Here is a 16,503-nt window from a genome sequence, read left to right as displayed (position 1 = left end):
AGTGCTCCGAATTTTTGGCAGACTTCTACTCATATGACTGATAAGCCTTAAGGCCCCCATACACGGGCCGATAAAAGCTGGCGACAGACTGAGTCGGTAGCTTATTGGCCTGTGTGTGGGGCCATCCGACGGGCTTTCACAATCGATATTTAGCCAAAAGTTGGCCAGATCTTGATCGGGCAGGTTAAAAAATCCTGTCAGATCGCGGGCGCATCTGTGCGTGTATGCAGTCCTGCGACCCGAAAAGCCTGTATTAGATGCATTATGAACCAATCGTTGGGCCCTAGGGCCCACGATCGGGTCAGCCCGATATCGCCCACTGCAATGATCGGATCTCTACGTGGCCACCTTTAGAATTAATATCTTCTGATTTCTGTGTAGAATGGTGGCTCCATACTGTTCAGGGTTGTGGACAATCCCATGCATGAGGATTCATCATTCAGATTGCTGATCCATTTTGGATGACCGTGATTGCTCCTTATCTCCACCTGGCAATTTGGTAGGAATAAACTTGTTCAGGGTCTTGACACAATGCTCAATGGCTTTACAACTAGTTGTCAATCACCATATTGTCTAGGTATAGCATTCAATACTGTTGACCTGTTGGAGTATCCATTGTTCTCTATGGGGCAAATTCACTAAGATGCGCACTTCGCCGCACTTCACCGCACTTCGCCAGGCGTAGTTTCGCCAGGGCTCCGCAAATTCACTTAAATCCGAAGTTGCGCACATGGGTAGCGTAAGGTTGCGAAGTTGCGCTAGCGTTGATTCGCTATATAAAGCGAAGTTACGCTAGCGAAGGCTAATTTGCATACGGCGCGAAATTCAAATTTCAATGGAGGAATACGTATCTGCACTACAAATGCCTAGAAAACCTTCAAATCAGCAAATAAAATTTTATTTTGCCCTACACATGTGCCCATTGTCTAGGTAAGTTGCCATGAGTCAGGAAATGTAGGGGGGAGGAAGGGGAGCCCCAAAAAAATTTCGATCTTTTTCAGCCTATCAGCCATCATGTAGAAAACACGCCAGCGTTTTTTGGGACTTAGAAAAAAAATTGACTTTTTTTTAAACAATCCCTATCTACTCTATTGCGCTTTGCCAGGTCTGAGGTGGCGAAGGAAGTCTAGCGTAAAAAGGTAGCGTTCAGTACACTGCGCAAGTTAGTGAATTTGCGTAGTTTCGTCGCTAGCGAAAATTCGCCTGGCGTAAGGTTGCGAAGTAACACTAGCGAAACTACGCCAGCGTTCGTTAGTGAATTTGTGCAGTAGCGAAAATGGGCTCAGGTGTCAGTGGGTGTGGACTTCCGTGCATCTAACCATTTGGCCTATTTCATGGTCATTACCTATTTCTATATGGGAATAAAGAGGCTTAATGATGGAAGACTAGAGTATGTAGAGAAAATAGACTAGGAGGATAAAGAGATTGAGAAAGAAGACGAGGAATAACAGTTTGGAAAGTGGACCAAGGTATAGGGTTTTTTAAACATTGCTTCTTATTGACTTAAAGAATCAGACAGACATCTCATTGGATGGAAACTGAAAGGGTTGATTAAGCGTCACCATTGTTCCATCGATCTTTAACTTGACTTAACACTACCAACTTAACCATCTGCTGGGTTCTCTTCATTGCTCACTTAACAAACTACAAATGTAACCCCCTTCCTAAATAAGTTGGCATTAATGTAAGGGAAAAGAAACATTTTTCTTATATGGAGATATTCCCTCCATTGTACGATATGTCGTAAAATACATTTTTTTTCTTCTTATTGTCCTTCTCCAAGGCTTCAGGAGAAATATATCTACAGTATGGCTTAATAGGATTTTATTGATGGAGCAGGGAATATAGATTATTATTCTAATTACAGTTGATGAGGCTACAATTTATTCCACATTCCCTATACCCCTTTAGTACTAAATTGAAGCTTTAAAATTTAACCTCCAGTAATAAAGATAGATTTTACAGCTCTGCATATTCTTAATCATTAATCTCTCGTATTTTAATCAAACACAATCTTAAAGCTATTTTGCTCTGATGTTAAAAATAGTTAGAAATCTTTATCTGCAAAATCATGAAATTATATCCAAGGAAAGAGTTGGAATCCTGTCTGGTTACAAAACTTTGTACAGGTATAGGATCCCTTATCCGGAAACCAGATATCCAGAAAGCTCCGAATAACGGAATGGCTGTCTCCCACAGACTCCATTTTCTTCAAATAATCCAAATTTTTAAAAATGATTTCCTTTTTCTCTGTAATAATAAAACAGTAGCTTGTACTTGATCCCAACTAAGATATTATTAATCCTTATTGGAAGCAAAACCAGCCTATTGGGTTTATTTAATGTTTACATGATTTTCTAGTAGACTTAAGGCAGGAAGACCCAACTTACGGAAAGATCCGTTATCCGGAAAACCCCAGGTCCCGAGCATTCTGGATAACAGGTCCCATACCTGTAGATGATAATAATAAACAATCTGCAAAAACTCTTGAAATATTGGGGGGGAATCATCATTTGCAAAGTTGTATAAGTAAAGGACAGATTTATCAAGGGTCGAATTACGAATAAAAAAAACTTCGAGATTTGAATAAAAAAAGACCAACCGAAGTTTATTAAAAAAAAAACGAAGTTCTTTTTCGGATGAATGGGCCGTTTCCACTCGAATTCAAATCGTACGAATCAAAGTAAAATCGTATTCGATTTTTTCATAGTCAATGAACTGACTCCAAATGGGTTCTAGGAGGTCCCCCATAGGCTAAAACAGCAATTCGGCAGGTTTTAGATGGCAAATGGTCGAAGTCGAATTTTTAAAGAGACAGAACATGATAAATTTTCGATATTCAAATCTTTTTCAAATTCGAATTTCCCTTCGACCCTTAATAAATCTGCCCCTAAGTGTTAGGACTATAGTGGCATTCCTATTGTAGCTCTACCGATAAATGTCCAAATGTCTACCTTATCCCATGCCATAATCATAAGATTGCTGAACATTTAAGGGGACATTCATTAGAAACCCAGACACTGGTGATCTTTAGGGAGCCCCTTCATTATTTATAGTTTTTAAATTATTTGCCTTCTTTTTCTGACTATTTCCAGCTTTCAAATGGGGGGGTCAATGACCCCATCTAAAAAACAAATGCTCTGTAAGGCTACACATGTATTGTTATTGCTACTTTTTATAACTCATCTTTCTATTCGGGCCCTTTCCTATTCATATTCTAGTCTGACATTAAAATCAGGGCACGGTTGCTAGGGTTATTTGGACCCTAGCAACCAAATACCTGAAAATGCAAACTAGAGAGTTGCTGAATGAAAATCTAAATAACTCAACAACCACAAATAATAAAAAATGCAAACCAATTTAAAATGATCTCAGAATATCACTGTATACATCACACTCAAAGTTAATTTAAAAGTGAACATGGAGGGCTGCCATCGGATACCTAATTTGCTTCTGGGGCCCAGTAGACGTACAACGTCTGGGGCCCCAACAGTTCTGCCCCTGTCCCTCCCCCGATGGCTGCCCTGGTTCCATATTTCTTCCAGGTAGTTCCTGGGATCTGTTTTTAACCCATCAAAGAAGAATTTCTTTAGGCAGTTAAGTGGTTTCTCATTCTCCATCCACTGGTCATCTGCAGATTATGGAAGTCGATCTGTTATTCTTCAGCATTTTGTTCTTGCAGATTCAAAGTTTTGCTATTACAAAATATTGTTCATGGTTAGTCAAGGAGCAGGTGTGTACGTAATCATTTTTCAGTTTCTTAGATTTGCATTTACTATTTTTGTCATTACATGTTTTATGTCCCATGCCTTTTTCTGCTTATTTAAAGGTCAACTACAACTATCCAACAATAACATTGTCTCCCATCTCCCCCTATGTGTCTCTCTCCTACATATGGCCTAGTTTAGTAACCCAACACCCTAAGGGGCAAATTTACTAAAGGGCGAAGTGACTAACACTGGCAAAAATTCGCCAACTTGATGAAGTGTGGTGATGTGAGCGCAGCTGTCACTGGCGAATTTTCGCAGGTTAGTGAATTTCCCCCGAATAGTCTATGGGGCAAATTCCCTAACTGGTGAAAATTCCAGCGACGGCTTTGAAGCCATAGCAAAACTTCGCCAGGCGTAAATTCACTAGGACATGCTAATTCATTAAAGTCTGAAGTTGTGTCCAGGGCACCGAATGCTGGCAAATTTTTGCTAGTGTTACTTTGGCAATCAAAGCGAAGATGCGCTTGTATTGCCTAATTTGCATACAACGGGATATTATAAAGTTGAATGGACGTATATGTTGCAGCAAATACATTACATTACACAAGTCCAGGGAAGCTTAATAAAATAAAATAGAGTTGTTATATTGCCCTACACATGTGCCCACTGTATAGTTTATGTGCCATATGTTAGAAAATGGAAGGGGGAACGCGGTTATCCAAAAAAAAAATTTACGGACCTTTGCAGGCTATCACTCTGAAAAAAGGAAAAGACGCCAGTGTTTTTTGGGACTTAGAAAAATGTTGCACTAAAACTTAAGGAAGTCCTATGCACTCCATTGCACTTCGCCTGGTCTGAACTGGCGAATGAGGTAACGTTCAGTAAAATCCGCATCTTAGTGAATTTGTGGATTTACGTCCATTCGCCAGAATGAAAATTCATCTGGCGTTAGAGTGCAAAGCAACGCTAGCGTCTATCTCCTTCGCTAGCGAAGTGACGCTTGAGCCCATTAGTAAATTGGTGAAGTAATGAAATGACGTCACGCGAATCATGAATCAATGACGTCACGCCAGCGTTAGTAGCTTCGCCCTTTAGTAAATGTGACCCTATGCCTTATTATTTAAAGCTTTAGTTTAGTAGAAAGCCAGAGAATATTGTTTGCATAGGACAATGGAGAGTTACAGTTTATGTGAATGAGAATGAACAATTTCCCTTACCTCTCGGTAGATGTTTTATAATATTTCTCTTTACATCCCTTTCTTCCAGTTGTGCTGTGATGAAAGAGTGTGACAAGAGCCGCCTTGCAGATGGTCTCTCAGCAGGATTTTTCTGTAGGCATTCTTCAATAATGTAGTGGCAGTTTTTGCTCCTGGAAAAAAACTATAACTGTTCATGTTATAAATATAATATCTAATTTCTCAGATTTCCTTTTTCATTTCCCCACCTTCCCCTCACTCTCGTTTTGTGTTTCTATTGAAATGACTCACCATATGTTCCACTTCAATGCAGGAGGGAGACCACAAATAATCCGATTGATTAACTGCTTTTCATTAAGTTCGCTGTATGCTGGAGGGTAAGAATATACAATATGAGAACATGCTCACCACTAATATTTATAGGGTTCTGAAAGGTGCAAGGTTTAATACAGGTTAAATCACCGATAGCAAGGAAGTATTACTGCCAGTGATGGGCGAATTTGTCCCGTTTCGCTTTGCCGAAAAATTCAGGAATTTCCTGTGAAATTTGCGAAAAGGTGAAAAATTCACGAAACGCTGCCGGCGTCTCATTTTTGACGCCGGTGTCCATTTTCTTTGGAAGCCGGCGAATTTTCATGGCAGTTTCGCAGGAATTCTCCGCAAATTCCCACCTGGCAAATAAATTCGCCCATTACTAAGTACTGCACCTGGCACACTTAGTGGGGGTCATTTATAAACATGGGGCAAATTTACACCTGGGTATTAACCCATGGCAACCAATCAGACGATTGCTTTCAGTGTTCAACCTGCTGCTGGCTGAAAAAAATCTAATCACTGATTGGTTGCTAATGGTTACTGCCCAGGTGCAAATTTTCCTAATCTTCATAAATGAACCCCAGTGTCTTTTACATTGCATTGGGGATGGTATTCATTATTAATTGATTGTATGATTTTATATAGGGGCAGTATCATTCTGTGTTAGAGCATGACATATAAGTGGCATCTGAGCTTTCTAGCAGTCATGGGCTAATTTGCCACAAAATTCGCAAATTTCCAGAAAAATTCGGGAAACGGTCGAAAAACTAATGAAACGTGGCTTTTGACGCCGGCAACAATTCGCTGGCATCACAATTGATGCCGGCGACATTCGACACACATTAAAGTCAATGGGTGTCCGTTTAATTTGACGCAGGCGAATTTTCATGGCAAATTTGCTAATTCGCAAATTTGCTGACGGCGAAACACGGAAATTCGATGCAAATTCGCACCTGCCGAATAAAGTCATCCATTTTTACCTGAGCTCCCCTGCGTTCCGTTTTTCGGCGTTCAGCCGCAGGGGAGTGCAGGAAAAATTCGCCGGCGTCAAAAACTTTTTTTTTCCCGAAAAAACGTCAAAAACGGGTGCCGGTGTCGAAAAAACGGGCGCCGGCGTCAAAAACGAGACGCCGGCGCCGTTTCGCGAATTTTTTGCAGTTTCGCGAATTTCGCGCGAAATTCGCAAATTTGTTGGCGAAGCAAAACGGCGCAAATTCGCCCATCACTAATAATAAGCTTATGAGGAGTAAACAGGAAGTGAGGTCCCATTCAAGGTATGTGGATCAATGGTATATACGTGCAAGCATTGGAGGTCATTAGTGAGTCCATCACGCAAAAGTCCTTGTTTAATTCAGTCCACAGTGTAATTTCTTATGGAAACATTTCCACATAGTCTCTGAAAATAATTATTGACAAAACGGAACTGCCCATTTCTGGGCCTACCACAAAATATCCTGATAAATAATTCTATTAATATGGAAGGAAGAGGAATGCCCGTTATTCTTACCATTAGCCGTTCATATAATGTACTTATTTTGGGCTCAGAAATCAGTGATCTGAAAAAGAAACAAATCAGGCATCAGTAACAAAAACTTTTTATACACTGTACAAGTACAGGGCAACATTGTCACGTTGTCAAAGGAAGCATTTCACAGTCCAGCTGTCATTCTTGCCTTTTGGATACATAGGGGCAAATTCACTAAAGGACGAAGCGCCTAACGCTAGAGTTAATTCGATAGTGAAGCGCATTTTCGTTAATTCGCCGATTCACTAACGGACACTGGCGTAACTTTGCAAGTGTTACTTCGCACCCTTACGCCTGGAATTTGCGCAACGGACGTAACTACGGAAATTCACTAAAGTGCGAATTTTTCTGAACGCTGCCTTTTACGCTAGACTTCCGTCGCCACCTCAGACCAGGCGAAGTGCAATAGAGTAGATGGGGATTGCTTCCAAAAAAGTTAAAAAAATTTTCTAAGTCCCAAAAAACGCTGGTGTTTTTTCTTTTGTTATGGGTGATAGGCTGAAAAAGATTGAAACATTTTTTGGGGCTCCCCTCCTTCCCCCCTACATTTCCTAACTCATGGCACCTTAACTATACAGTGGGCACATGTGTAGGACAAAATAAAAATTTTATTTGCTGTTTTGAAGGTTTCCCAGGCTTGTGTAGTGATGATACATATTCCTCCATTGTAACTTCAATTTAGCGCCGTATGCAGATTAAGCATCGCTAGCGTAACTTCGCTTTGCTTGGCGAATTAACGCCAGCACAACTTCGCAACCTTACGCTTCCCCTGAGCACAACTTCGGATTTTAGTGAATTTGCGTAGCGAAAATACACCTGGCGAAGTGCGGTGAAGCGGAAGCTGGCACCACTACGTATCTTAGTGAATGTCCCACATAGTGTCTAACTTCTTGATCCAATATGCTTCCCTCTGTAGTATTTTCTTTTTCGGGTTCCCACCTCTATTCAGGGGACTTATTACTTCTAATATAGCCCCTCTTAATTGTGACTGATTATGGTTTGCATCATTCAAATGTCTGAACACTGTAGTATCCGTGGCTGTTCCTTTCTTATAATTTCGTATATTTCCTTTGTGTTCTTTAATCCGGGTTTTTAGAGTTCTTATGGTCTGGCCAATGTAAGCCAGTCCGCATGGACATTTTAATATGTAAATCACATTGCTTGTATCACAGGTGGCAAAGTGTTAATTTTATTGGTGTGCCATTTGCAGGGTGTCTCAAGGTATCTCCTTTAATGATAGAGGAGCAACAGTTACAGTTTTGATTGTCTTTGGTTGTCTTAAGAATCTCGTGGCCCCTTTCATTGACCTCCAAAGGGCATAATATATCTCAGAGGTTTCTCCCTTTCTTGTAGCTGAATACTGGGGGTTTTGCTAAGGGACCCCTGAGTGTCTTTTCTTGTTGTAATAGTGGCCAATACTTGTGAACATCACTTAGGCACACACTATAAATAATAATCTGCATTGCTTGCCTGATTGCTGAGCTTGCATTAGGCAATACGGATGATATACGTATGCCTTTTGAGTACTATAATTTACTATAGTATAGTGAACAGGTAGGGGATCCATCATCTAGAAACCCGTTATCTCAAATTACGAGAAGGCCATCTCCCATAGACTCTATTTTAAGGAGATCTTTAAAATTTTTAGAAATGATTTCCTTTTTCTCTGTAATAATAAAACAGTGCCTCGCACTTGATCCCAACTAAGATATAATTAATCCTTATTGGAGGCAAAACAATCCTATTAGATGTGTTTGATATTAAATTATTATTGAGCAGAGATAAGATATGGAGATCCAAATTACAGAAAGACCCCTTATCCAGAACACCCCATGTTCAGAGCAATTTGGATAACTAGTTGCCCTGTACCAGAAGTAAAACTTGACTGCCTTGATCTGCAGTCAGTAGGTATAATTCAGAAATACACACAGGTATTCCGGGTATGACTGCAAACAGGTAAAAACTGAGAACATAGCACTCATGTGGATTGCACTCTTTAACCTATCTGAATAAACACTTCCTTGCCCATAATTCTTTTTTAGTCCTCCTCTAGGCCTTTTGATAAAATGCGCCATAAATGGAGATAATATTCTCATGGCCTGAAACCTTCTCAAGAACTTCCAGTTCAGTACAGATTTTTTCTTCTTTCTAATTTCCAACAAAAGAAATGTTAATTTAACAGAAAATGAAATATAACGCATGCAATTGTGTCCCAAAAAACGCTAACTTTGTTTCCTTTTTCAGGGTGATAGGCTGAAAAAGAGCGTCATTTTTTTTTGGGGTAACCCTAACATATGGCACATAAACTATACACTGGGCTCATGTGTAGGGCAATATAACAACTTTATTTTATTTATTAAGGTTTCCCGGGCTTGTGTAGTGTAATGTATTTGCTGCAACATATACGTCCATTCAACTTTAACTTCCCAACCGTATGCAAATTAGCCAACGCTAGCACAACCTCGATTCGCTTGGCGCAGTAACGCTAACACAACTTTGCCAGCGTTCGCCACCCTGGACGCAACTTCGGATTTTAGTAAATTAGTTTTGTCCTGGCGAATTTACGCTTGGTGAAGTGTTGAGCTGTGAGCGAAGCCGTCGCTGGCGAATTTTTGGAGGTTAGTAAATTTGCCCCTATATCTATAAACGCAACCTTAGGCTGTGATAACATTGTAGGTGGATGTATACCAAACAAAGATGTCCTTTTGTAATGTATATGGTAAGTAATTATCCAGGGTATGGGGAAGGACATTCATATAAAGTATGAAAAGTCTTATATGTATCATAATAGTCTTCCTTCACAAAATTAAACAATATAATATTGCTTAATTATATATACTGTGGATACCTTTGATTGCCTCATATGTTGTACATTCTTGTAGATCAGTAGGAATTAGAATCCCCAAAAGTAAATAGTTCATCTGTAGCAACAGCATTGCATTTGCATTTGCATCCATATTATTTCCGCATTATTATCTAAATTCTCTGTTCAACAACACCCATTTTACTTAGTGGTTGATGTGCACAGCTTAAACCTTGTACTACGCACTTTGGGAATTTGTTATTAAAAACAATATAATAAGAATGTTTCAATATGGATGGCATTTTTGAATGGCATGTCTGCTACTTGCTCAACAAATCCTATAGTTTCCATGTATTGACACAGATGCCCCGCGTGGCTCTTCTAATAAAAATGATTGCCTTTGCTAAGCCCAGTGTGCTTAGGTATTGGGATAAGGCCCCACCTGTGTATTCCATCCTCTATAACAGTTTTGACCTTATCAGTTATTGTGATTTTTCAAGATTAATCCATTTTTTCCTTCTATTCTGCCTTGTTTGTCTATACCAGTGATCCCCAACCAATGGCTCTTGAGCAACACAGTGTCGGACTGGCCCGGCGGGAAACCGGGAAAAAACCCGGTGGGCCCCGACCCTCGTGGGCCCCCGCCGGGCCAGAACCCGTCTCTAAATATTTGCAATCACGGGAAAAAAATTTTTTTTCCGGCGACGCTGTTGCGCATGCGCGCCGAACGGCGCTGTTGCGCATGCGCGCCGAACGGCGCTGTTGCGCATGCGCGCCGAACGGCGCTGTTGCGCATGCGCGCCGAACGGCGCTGTTGCGCATGCGCGCCGAACGGCGCTGTTGCGCATGCGCGCCGAGCGGCGGTGTTGCTGGGCAGACGCATTTTTGTAGGGCTGCGGGGGCCGGAGGGGGGCCCCTGGACAGCAGTCCCGGTGGGCCCCGGGCCCCCCAGTCCGACCCTGGAGCAACATGACTCTTGTTCTCAGTGGCCGCAAAGCAGTTGATTATATTTGAATTCCATGCTTGGAGGCAAGTTTTAGTTGCATAAAAACCTGCCAAACAGAGCCTCCTGTAGGCTGCTAGATCAGTCCAAATGACCAATCACATCACGTATTCTGCACCATCCAGGAACAGTTGTCATGCTTGTGTTGCAACACAACTCTTTTTACATCTGGATGTTGCTCGTAGGTAAAAAAAAAGTTTGGGGATTCTCGGTCTATACATACCATTGTTATTGTTCTTTTCTGTATGAGAACAAAGAGAAAAAAAGAAGAGAAGGCTAGATGATACTAGTATAAAGAAGCATCATAAGAGAAGAGACTAGGAGAATGATGGAGGCCATATTTTGCAGCAACCTTTTTTGCACAAATTATGTTGGAGCCAATGGGCATTATTTTTGCACAAAAACAATGGGCTCAATGAGTGTTTATGTCGTAAAATTTTGTAAATATATTTGCAGAATGCAAAATTTCGCCATAAATCCATGCTTGGTGAGAATTTTTGCTCATCACTAAAAATAATGTGAAGACTGGTCATTGGTCTAGGACGGGGCCCCAACTTTATTAACCCCTGAGCCACATTCAAATATAAAAAGAGGTGGGGACCAACAAGCATGACAATGATTGGCTATTTGGTAGCCCCTGTGTGGACCAGGGGCTTTCTTTGGCAGTACACCTGGTTTTAATGCAACCAAAACTTGCCTTCAATCCTAGAATCAAAAAATAAGCAGCTGCTTTCAAGCATGAAACATGGTGCTCATGAGCCACTAAGTGGGGATCACTGGTTTAAGGGTTTCTGGTGGGCCTCTGGAATACTCTGTTCCCTTGTTATAGATTGCTGGACAATAGGACATGAGGGCTGTGTAAAGTTTGCTTTTTAAGATTGGAGGAGGATACAATTATCATTGGTGTATGTGAAAGAAGTGACATGTATTTCTTATGTGACCTAATCAAGGTATTAGTATCTGATACAGAATTCACTTTCAGACAGGCGACTGGAACGTAGACCTTGATAGACCTTGAAATAGTTTCCAAATCCAGAAATGAACATGGAGCCATCATATACAGTGAGAGGTCTACAGACTTCATGTAGTGTGATTGATATGTTAATGTTTACCTGATAGGGAGAACAGTATATAATTTCTTTAGCCAAGATACTAGAAGCAGTTAGGAGGTGATAGGAGGTAGTGGTTATTCTTGGCAACAGAAAACAAAAATACACTTGCTCAAATCTCTTTAGCTCTTTTTTAAAATTAGTGCTGGCTACAACCTCCATACTTTAATAATAAAAGGAACTGGGATCACACGCATTATATTCTAAAAAAAATGTTGTTGTACGTATTTAAGCTTCTTATCTCTAGCTATTAATTTAGTGATGCTCCAAATACTATTAACACAGTCCATGATCCCTTGTTGACACAACCTATTCATTATGCCCACATACTGATAACCACCAACTACACCTTGCTGCATAAATTACATGGTTTGTATTACATGAAATTAAATGTTTTACCTTGTAGCTATTATTGGTTTGGAAATATTTATACTCAAATCTTCACAAAGAAAATCACATAATTTGCATTCAGAACAATTTATATTCCTTGTACAGGTATGGGGCCTGTTATGCAGAATGCTTGTCGTGACCTGGGGTTGTCAGATCTTTTCGTAATTTGGATGTTCATACCTAAAGTCTACTAGAAATTCAAGTAAATTTTAAATAAACCCAATAGGCTGGTTTTGGCTCCAATAAGGATTCATTATATCTTAGTTAGAGTCAAGTACCAGGTACTGTTTTATTATTACAGAGAAAAAGGAAATTGTTTTTAAAATTTTGGATTATTTGGATGAAATGCAGTCCACGGGAGAAGGCCTTTCCGTAATTTGGAGCTTTCTGGATAGCAGTTTTACAGATAACGGATCCCATACATATATTATTATCAGTAGTAAGAAACCAAGTGGAACATTTCTAACTAGGTCAATCTTCTCTCTAGAATACACCTCCTTGGGTTTTGCTGTTAACTGTGCCCTAACACTGGATCTGTTGACAAAATACCCCAGTGTTTCTCCAGGATTCATATTTGATTTGTGAACATGCAAAATTAAAATGGGTTACAAACCTTTCTTTGATTTTTTAAACCAGGCTCTATCTTCTACTACAGTAGTCCTCAACCAGTGGTTTACGAGCAACATGTTGCTCACCAACTCAGGTACTTCTTTTTTAATTTTAGGCCTGGAGGCAAGTTTTACTTGCATAAAAATTAGGTGTTGTCAGGCCCGAAGGCTCAGTTTGAAGTGTCGGACCAAGGGGGAAGCTGGCAGGTTACACACCAAAGTTCGCGGTACAGGAAGGGATCAAGAGAAAGAGTAGTCAGCCAGGCAGGAGATCAGTTCAGGCAGCAAGTAGTCGTAAACAGGAACAGGCAGAGGTCAAATAACAAGAATCCAAACACGATAATAGCACCCAGGAACACAATGAAGTAGAACCTATACACGGGCAAAGGCAGCAAGTCACAAATGGTCTTTTAAACAATTCTTTGGCGCCAAAACATGCGCAGTGACGTCATGCGTTGTGTGCTGACGCTGCGTGTTGACGCTGTACGTTTTAGCGCTGGCGTCTTGGCGCAGGCGCAAATCCGCCGCGTCCAGGCGAGGCGCCGAAGAGGAAGATCCACGTGGCCCGCCCTGGGCGCCGCCATCTTGGACAGGACGCCGGTGAGGGAGGACGCGCTGGACCGCGCTCCTCACAGGTGTACTGTCATGTAGAGCCTCTTGTAGGCTTCCAGTTCAGTACTGTGCCAAAATAAACAGATTTAATCTACATAGCAAAGCCACTGAACTATATTGTTCAAGTAACCATTGATGAACTGATGCTCAAAATAACACATATAGAGGTTTGTACATCAAAGGACTTCCTATTTCTGTCCGATTCAGTTGATTGAAAAATAAATCATCAACTACCAAAATAATTGTGGGACAGTAGGAAATCTATTCCTTCTAATAGAAACAGTTATTGACTGGTGCAAAGTGTATTATCCACCTCCAGCAAATCCGGATTGTTTTAATACCTTTATAATGAGGAATTGAGATATAAAAAAGGCTGACCATCTACAAACACCAGAGTCATACTGGAATTCCACTCAAAATTCTGATGTCCTTTGATATGATTTATAATCGTAGGCTGTAAGAAAGTATCGACATAACCTGACAAATGTGCAATAGCCAAACTAATAACCAAAATAATTCTTGGCAGCCAAAACATAAATGGACATTTTGATGACCAAGCAGTTAAAATGGTGAATATAAAGTGGTTGACAGTTACGTATATTTGAGGGACGATTTAGACCTTGATCGGTGTTTGCAACAACCATTACAATTTTTTTACTAATGATTTTGGATGCCATAAGTAGTGATTGGAGAATAAATTTGCAGGGCATGGATTTGGGGTGAACTTCCACATTGCACTGGCCATAAATGTTTTCGTGAAACTGCACCAAAAATTCACTGGAAAAATCTGCTGTGACAAGAAAAATTGTTGCGCATCAAAATTGCTACGCGCATAAAAATTGATGCACGTCAAAATTATTCGGACGCCCATCGAATTTAATGCATTTGGAAAAAATAGTCTTGCGTATCGCAATTATTTTGATGCCCATTGACTTCAATTCGTTTTGCGACAGATTCACCCATCACTAGCCATAAGAATTGAAGATGGTGAAGGCAGCTACAAGGAGGCAAGTGTTGTAGTGAGGCTACAATCTGTTTTTGACAGTGTCTTGAGATCTACTGATCACCAACTACAGGTCTACTTGTAGATCTCGATCTACCATTTGGGCCCCTCTTGAATTAGTATTATGTGCCAACTTGCCAGTGCTGTAAGAAATGGTCCCTAAGCCCACAAATCTTTCCTCCCTTGTCAGCTTCTATTGTGTTTAGTACTAGAGCCTAATTAAAAACCAACAAATATACGCTATTTAGCTGATTTTATTTCCCACCTCAACACCTGCTAATGTTAAGGTGCCTATACACTGGTTGACAGTCAATGTAATGTCTAAACTGAAACACTAAACTTAGAGACAATCCAATAGCAATTGCTGTGTAAAAATCACTATAAAATGTAGGGAGCTAAGGTGCACATGCCCCAGACCTTATGCTTAAGGGAGGTTACAGAAACTGTTACTCCAAAGTTGTACAGGTGGGCACAAGATTTGACCAATAGAACCAAGGTGGTGAAGTTAAATGTTTCAAATCCCCCCAATAAGAAAAGCCCAATCTACTACCCTAGATATTCCCCTAGTTCATTACTCCTGAAAGTGTCCTGAACAGCATGCTCATGTATCTGTGCACAGCGGAGCTCATGGGCGACATCTTCCAGAGCTTCAGACCACTCCTGTAAGTGAGAGCTGTATTGGCGCATGTGCAGTTGGAGCAGTCCGGTATTCATAGCAACTGTGCATGCACCAAAAGTGCCACAAATTGCAGAAGGGAAGGAAGAGTATGTGAAGAATACTGAAGATCCGGATGATGGTGCCCAGGAGCTCTGCTGTGCTACTCTGCACAGATACATGAGAATGCTGTTAGGGCCACTTTCAGGAGTAACGAACTATGCGGGGCGAAGCAGGGAGGGGGGACTATCTAGGGTAGTAGATGGGCTTTTCTTATAGTGTTGGTGTAGTTATCCTTTAAAGAAAAAGCACCTAGACAGGAACAGCCTTACACATTTCGTGCCAAAAGGGGGCACTTAATCATAGGCTGATCCTGTTGAGATGCTTTTTCTTTAAATTAACATCTTTTAACTTTGGTTTGGCCTTGGTTCCATTGGTCTAGTCTTTTTCCCACCTGTACAGCTTTGGAGTAATATTGTCTAAACTGGCCAACCAAATCTGAGCCTCTATAGCCAGTTTTAGTGCTATACTATATCTAGCTCTGATGTTATATAGCACCGCTGTATTTATTTCTGTACTTAATGCTTTTTTTTTTTTGCCCTGGAAAAGCCAGACATTGCGGAAATGTCACAGAGAGACTTTGGATGTTCCTTGGTCTTTTATCCCTGGTCAGTCTGAGCCTTGCTCTGCGGAATTAATGAATGCTTCTTTTTTGAGGTCTTGCGTACAATGCCTGGCTGTATTAAGATCAAATAGACAGCATGTTTTCTCACAGGTTCTATGCCTTTTAGTTCTTTTGAGCTTGTGCTTTGGGAAGCTATAACAAAAAAAAAAAATATCTGGACAGAAACCCAAGACTAAATGCTAATGTTAGTGACAATCACAATATAACCTTGAGCTCTGTTCTCTGTCCCCGTGTGTGGGTTCTCTAGGGGAATCAGAATGGGAAGGTTGAATGAATTGAGAATGTGGATGAGGTATTCCTTTTTTTCCCATCGGCTCCTGTCATTGGTATGCTGAGAAAGAAGTACAATATACTGCCTGCAACATAGGTGTTATGCGGCAGTGTGTAAAAAAAATGAAGTGAAGGAATCCATTTGCATAATCCTAGAAAGTAAAAGTGTCATCATTAATCTACTGTGTGCACGGGAGCGTACCGAAGTGATTTCCAATAGTTTGAATGGGGGAAAGTACTAGCCAGTCCATAGATACATGTGAACCATGAAAGCTATTCCTGTGAGTACACTTATAGGGAATCTGTCACACGGTAATAAATTCTCAATTTAGCATCTGCGTAGGTGCATATTCTTACATGGGGCCTGGAGGCAATTGAACAAGGCAGGCAGGTTGTATCAGTCACTTCTTACTGATAGCACTTCATGGCAATTGTGATACTGAAGGTGTCAGCAGTAATCCCCTCATCTTTCTCCCCTGCAGGTTTACTGGCACATACTGGGTTAATGTATTTTTCTGAAGCATAGCTGAGCCCTCCTGAACAGTGACATTACTAGATGTCAATGGGCCCCCGAGCAAATTAATTGTAGGTTCCCCAACATACAGTGGTGTAACTAGAT

The 16,503-nt window shown here is 40.8% G+C and overlaps 1 long non-coding RNA gene across 1 annotated transcript; it reads right to left on the bottom strand.

Moving 5' to 3' along the window:
* Nucleotides 1-3,364: 3,364 nt before the first annotated feature.
* Nucleotides 3,365-13,728, bottom strand: LOC108702059. Its single transcript, XR_005964218.1, has 5 exons — nucleotides 13,650-13,728; nucleotides 6,729-6,777; nucleotides 5,198-5,276; nucleotides 4,928-5,079; nucleotides 3,365-3,695 (listed from the first exon to the last, which is right to left on the bottom strand). It is a non-coding gene; the product is annotated as an uncharacterized LOC108702059 (long non-coding RNA).
* Nucleotides 13,729-16,503: the final 2,775 nt, after the last annotated feature.

This window comes from Xenopus laevis, chromosome 9_10L (genome assembly GCF_017654675.1).
Source record: "Xenopus laevis strain J_2021 chromosome 9_10L, Xenopus_laevis_v10.1, whole genome shotgun sequence".
In the NCBI taxonomy this organism is placed as follows: domain Eukaryota; kingdom Metazoa; phylum Chordata; class Amphibia; order Anura; family Pipidae; genus Xenopus; species Xenopus laevis.
This window is presented reverse-complemented; position numbering and strand designations above follow the sequence as displayed.